Genomic DNA, 5921 nt, shown 5'->3' with positions numbered 1-5921 from the left:
TTTATTCACTTTAAAGTATTTCTTGGTGATCACTCCATAACAACATCTTGCTCACTACTTTTTTACAGTGAAAAAGTACTGTATAGTACTCCTTTTAGTGGAGGTACTATATTACTGACAGACATTTGAGTTGTTTCCAGTTTGTAACTATTATAAATAATGTTGTATACAATAGTGTACACTTTTCATACTTTTGTTAGAGTATCTTTGGGATGGATTTCTATTTTTTTTAACATATATAGTCATCTTTATTAAAGTTCACGATTACATTAGAAATAGATGGATTTCTTTAAGACATGCAGATTCTCATGGGCACCTACTTTCCACTTTTAAGACTGATAGATAAAGAGGTCAATATCTTAGTGTCATTACATCAAGTTTTCCCCAGGTAGGAAACCTGAAAATGTCTCTTGAGTCTTCCAGGTCACTATACTCTCTAAGACTTGCCCATATGGTCTCTGGCATTTCTTGTAAATTTCAGTAAGTGCCTGGGCAACAGAACACTATAACTCTGCTGGGTTTTAAGGTGCAGTTCCAGGGGTTAAATATCATACCTATACACTTCCAAATCTCCCAGGCTTATCTTCAATTAATGTATTACTTTCCTTGGTGTTTCAGGAGGTAAAGAATCTACCTGCAATGCAGTAGGATCTAGGGTCAATCCCTGGGTCAGGAAGATCCCCAGAGAGAAAGGAATGGGTTCCACTCCAGTATTCTTGGCTGGAGAATTAATTTTTACTTTACTAATCTCCCTGTCAAAGAAAGACTCCAAAGCATTGCTAACTGCGAAGTTGGTGAGGCTCCTCGTCTCTCCTCAAATCCAATTGTATTTGGAGTCCCAAATGAAGTGCTGCAAAAGAGGGAAAACCTTAACCCAACTGCACAGCAAAACAGGTTAAAATGATTAAAAAAAAATTCACTTCGGATCAACCCAGATCCAGACAGACTGCTATAGAGAGCTGTTTCCTGCATGGTTTTTCTCCCCAGTCATTGTCCACAGGACTCTGAGAAGACGTAGGAGTATGCAGGCGCAGACTCAAGGCCCGGCTTCATCTCCAACACTGTGAGAAGGGACTGTACATCACTGGGCAGAGCGCTATGCTCCCGTATGCCACCTGGACAGAGCCCAGGGAGAGTGAAGGGATGGATTTCTAAAAACAGATTGCTTAATCAAAAGGCAGTGATAATCGTGCTAGTTAGATACTGTCAAAGTCTCCATTGTGGAGGCTGTACCATTTTACATTTCCATACTCAACATATGAGAATGCCTGTTCCCTCACAGACTCATCAAGAGAGTATGTTATCAAAGTTTTGGATTTATTCAGTCTCATGGGTAAGATTGCTATTTCCATGTACTTTTAATTTCCATGTTTTTAAAATTATGAGTAATACTGAACACTTTTCATATGGTTAACAGAAATTTGTATGTCTTTCTCTGTGATAGGCTCATTTTATCAATTCATCTGTGGAGATGACCATACATTTTTTTTTCACCCTGGATCAATTAATATGATAAGCTACATTAATGAATTTCCTTTGACTCTCCATTTTTGCATCCATGGAGTATTATCCACTTGTTTATGATACAAATTTTTTTATGTACTATTGACTTCTGTTTACTAATGTCTTATTTAAGATTTTTATATCAGTGTTAACAAGTGAAGTTGATCTATAGTGGTTTTTGTTTAGTCTTTGTCATGATTCCAAAATTTAGGTTTGGGGATCAATATTACACTCACTTCAGAAAATGAATTTAAAAATTTTCCTCTTTTGCCATGTTCTAAAATAGCTTGAAAAGCTAAGGATTTATTTTTTTAAGTTTGATATTATCTTCTGTGAAACTATCTGGATCTGTTTTGTTTTGTGGGGTAACTCTAATCAATTTCTCTAATTTTTTTATGTTAAATGGTCTGTTTTTACTTTGTCTCCACATGAATCAATTCTATTAAGTTGGGGTTTTACACAAAATTATATATTTAATGCAGATTTTCAAATGTATTTACATAGGCTGTTTTAAAAATTCCTCTTCTATCTCTTTCTTTCTAGTTTTATGTATTTGTGCTGAAATTCTCCCCCTCCATGTTTTTTGAATAGTTTAGCTAAGAAGTTGTCAATTTAATTTTTTCAAAGAAACATTTTGGGTTTATTTGTTAGTTCTACTTTTTGTTGTTGTTTTCAAACCCATTAGTCATTGACTTTCTTTTGACTAATTTCTTCCTTTTGCTGTTATTTGGTTTGCTTTGCTATTCCCCCTAGTTTTTTGAGTCATAATGTTTATTCATTAATTTTTGCTTTTAAACTTTTATTCATTATTATAAATCTTTCTCTGACAGCTGTTTTAACTATTTCCCATAGTTCTTGTTTTCATTATTAATATTTTCAATTTGTTTTCCATTTTTCCTTTGACCCAGAAGTGGTTAACAGCAAGTTTTTTAATTTCCCACTTGGAAATTTAAATTGGACTTTATTGAGATTTTTTTCTGTGGCCAAAAATGTTTCCAGTTGGCACAGGTGGTAAGGAATCTGCCAGTGTAGGAGACTGTGTCAGAAGGAAATGGCAACCCACTCCAGCATTTCTTGCCTGGAAAATTTCAAGGACAGAGGAGCCTGGTGGGCTACAGTCTGTGGGGTCACAGAGTCGGACATGACTGAGCACACACATCCCATGCCAGAATATGAATGTACCACATTTTTGTGATTTTTGTGAATCCTTTATATGCATTTTTGGTGGAGGGGAGTCATATTCTCTATTACCAAGTTTCATAGTTTAATATATTTTAAATATGCCTTATTTATTGTGTTCTTTAGGTTGTCTGTATCTGTACTAATTTCTTGTCACTTTCTCTCCCTAGATCTGACAGATTTGTTAAAGTTCCTATTATTATTAGTGTGTTTCTATTTCTCCCCATTTTAAGTATAATTCTTCTGATTTTTTAATTGTGATAAAAATTTCTTTTAAACCTTTTAAGTCAGAATCCTACTTTCTTGGATAATTACAATTGCAACCCCTGCTTAAATTACAGAAAAAATTCTGGCACATTTTTAGTCATTTATTTTTAGGCTTCCTGAATCTCTTCAATTTAGATATATTTCTTTTATACAGCATAGTGTTGGAATTTGCTTTTGTAGTCAATATGAAACTCATTTTAACAGGTGAGGTAAGCTTATTTATATATTTATTGATGTAGTCAATATGTCTGGCCTTAGAGCCGCCTTACTTTTTTAAAAAAGTTATTTGTTTTTGGTTGCACTGAGTCTGTTGCTGTGTGCAGGCTTTCTCTAGCAGCAGAGAGTGGGGGCTACCCTTTAATCGGGACCTGAGGGCCTCTCATTGCATCGGCGTTCCTTGTTGTGGTGCATATGCTCTAAGAGGCTTCAGTAGCTGCACAGGCTTCAGTAGCTGTGGCATGCGGGCTCAGTAGTTCTGCGGTAAAAGCAGGCTTAGTTGCTGTGCGGCATGTGGAATCTCCCCCCACCAGGGATCGAACCAGTGTCTCCTGCATTCCATGGCAGATTCTTATCCACTGTACCACCAGGGAAGTCCTGCCATACGGTTTTATCTTACATATTTTTTGTATATTTAGGTCTCTCACCATATGATCTATGTCATTTGTGTCCTCCCTCCTTTTTAAACATATCTTCTGATATTTAAAAGAGTTTTTATTTTTGTTCTAGTGGTTAACTTTATCCTAATACTTTTATTGTACAATACGTAAGTTCTGTCTCTTTTTGGCTATGGTCTATATGATCATGTGAGATGATTGAAAATGTATATATTGGTCTCTGCCCACATTTTTCCCACACAGCTCCTGACCCTGGTAAATACCTAAGTGATAAAGGCTCTAGGGGCATCTTTTATGCTAACATTTGTCTTTGCTAACATTTATGCTAACATGTTAGCTTTATGCTAACATTTGGTCTTTGATCCTGGTTCCTAACAGAGTGCTTGGAATTTCCTGGGTAATAGGGGTGCTTTTGTTCCCAGTGAGGTGATTCTTGGTGGGCTCCTGGATGAAAGCTGGTCACAGAAAGGCCAAATAATGATTAGAGACTTAGAATTCAAACCCACCCCCATTCTCTGTATAAGGGAGAGGTGCTGGAAGTGGAGTTAATGATGGATTAGGCCTGTGTGATAAAGCCTCCATGGAAATCCCAATAAGATAAGTAAGGTTTGGAGAGTTTCCAAGGAGAGTGGCAGGCCTGCGGAGGATATGGGAGCTCCACACTGCTTCCCACACACATTTCCTGAGCATCTCTTCCATCTGGAGGTTCATCAGTATCCTTTATCATATTCTTTAAAAAAAATTTTTTTTTTACTGTCCTGGGTCCTTGTGGCAGCACACAGGCTCTTTGTTGCATCGTTCAGACTTCTCCTTTTGTGCTGCGCAGGCTTAGCTGCTCTGTGGCACATGGGATCTTAGTTGACCGACCAGGGATTGAACCCAGGTCCCCTGCATTGCATGGTGGATTCTTAACCACTGGACCACCAGGGAAGTCCCCTCTCATTGCCTTTTATAAAAAGTAGTAAAGATTACTTTCTTGAGTTCCATGAGCCATTCTAGCAAATTACCTAAGCTCAAGGAGGGAATTATGGGAAGCTCTGATTTAGAGCTGATTGATCAGAAGCACAAGTAGCAACCTGGACTTGCAATTGGCATCTGAAGGGTAGGAGGGCAGGCAGTCTTGTGGGACTGAGCCCTTAACCTGTGGGATCTGATGTTATAACCAGATATTATCTCCTTGAGCTAAATTGTAGGATACCCAGCTTGTGTCATGGAATTACTTGTATGGGTAAACCCCCCCACATCTGGTGTCAGAAGTGTTGTAATGAGATAGTAGTGTGAGAGTAAAGGAGGACTGGAGTTTTTCCTAATATAGAGCAACACTGAAAAACTACCTAGGAATCTCTTAATCCCACCCCTCCACCTGCCCACCTATTGCTTTCCTCTAGCATCTTCATATGTGGTACTTAGTATGTGTGTACTCAGTCATGTCCGACTCTTTTCGACCCCATTGCAGGAAAGAAAATAGGGTCAGAAATTTGTAATCTATAGAGAATTTTTGAAATAATTTCTATATTTGCAGCCATCCATTTCTTCAGTGTTTACTGTGTACAGATCTATTCTTCAGTTCCTATAAAGGAATATATAGAAAACAGGAAGTTTAAATAGTTCAAAGTTGGGCCAATAGCTGTTTGGATAAGATCCTCTTAGCTCAGGAAAACAGAAGCAAGACAAGCCTCCACTCTTAAGACCCACCATCACCTGCCCCAGTGAAACAGCATGCAGGGCACTTTGGAGCCATCTGGAAGAAACCTTCAAGAGCTGTTTGCTAAACTATGTAATAGATGAGATGATACTACTCTAATGGTAGAAAGTGAAGAGGAACTAAAAAGCCTCTTGATGAAGTGAAAGAAGAGAGTGAAAACCTGGCTTGAAATTCAGTATTCAAAAAACTAGGATCATGGCATCTGGTCTCATTACTTCAAGAAAAAAACAGAAGGGGAAAAAGTGGAAGCAGTGACAGATTTTATTTTCTTGGGTTCCAATATCACTGTGGAAGGTAACTGCAGCCATGAAATTAAAAGATGCTTGCTCCTTGGAAGAAAAGCTATGGCAAACCTAGATAGCATAATAAAAAGTAGAGACATCACTCTGCCAACAAAGATACATATAATCAAAGTTATAGTTTTTCTAGTAGTCATGTATAAATGTGAGAGTTGTACCATAAAGAAAGCTAAGTGCCGAAGAACTGATGCTTTAGGATTGTGGTGCTGGAGAAGACTCTTGAGAAGCTGAAGCTCCAATCCTTTGGCTACTTGATGCGAAGAGCTGATTCATTAGAAAAGAACCTGATGCTGGGAAAGACTGAGGGCAAAAGGAGAAGAGGGCGACAGAGCATGAGATGTTTAGATAGCATCT

The 5921-nt window shown here is 37.9% G+C and overlaps 1 non-coding gene across 1 annotated transcript; it reads right to left on the bottom strand.

Annotated features, from left to right (window-relative positions):
- Nucleotides 1-957: 957 nt before the first annotated feature.
- LOC139035345 (small nucleolar RNA SNORA73 family) lies at nucleotides 958-1142 on the bottom strand. Its single transcript, XR_011488010.1, has one exon. It is a non-coding gene; the product is annotated as a small nucleolar RNA SNORA73 family (small nucleolar RNA).
- Between the last annotated feature and the right edge of the window lie 4779 nt (nucleotides 1143-5921).

The sequence above is a fragment of the Odocoileus virginianus genome, chromosome 5 (genome assembly GCF_023699985.2).
Source record: "Odocoileus virginianus isolate 20LAN1187 ecotype Illinois chromosome 5, Ovbor_1.2, whole genome shotgun sequence".
Classification (NCBI taxonomy): Eukaryota; Metazoa; Chordata; class Mammalia; order Artiodactyla; family Cervidae; genus Odocoileus; species Odocoileus virginianus.
This window is presented reverse-complemented; position numbering and strand designations above follow the sequence as displayed.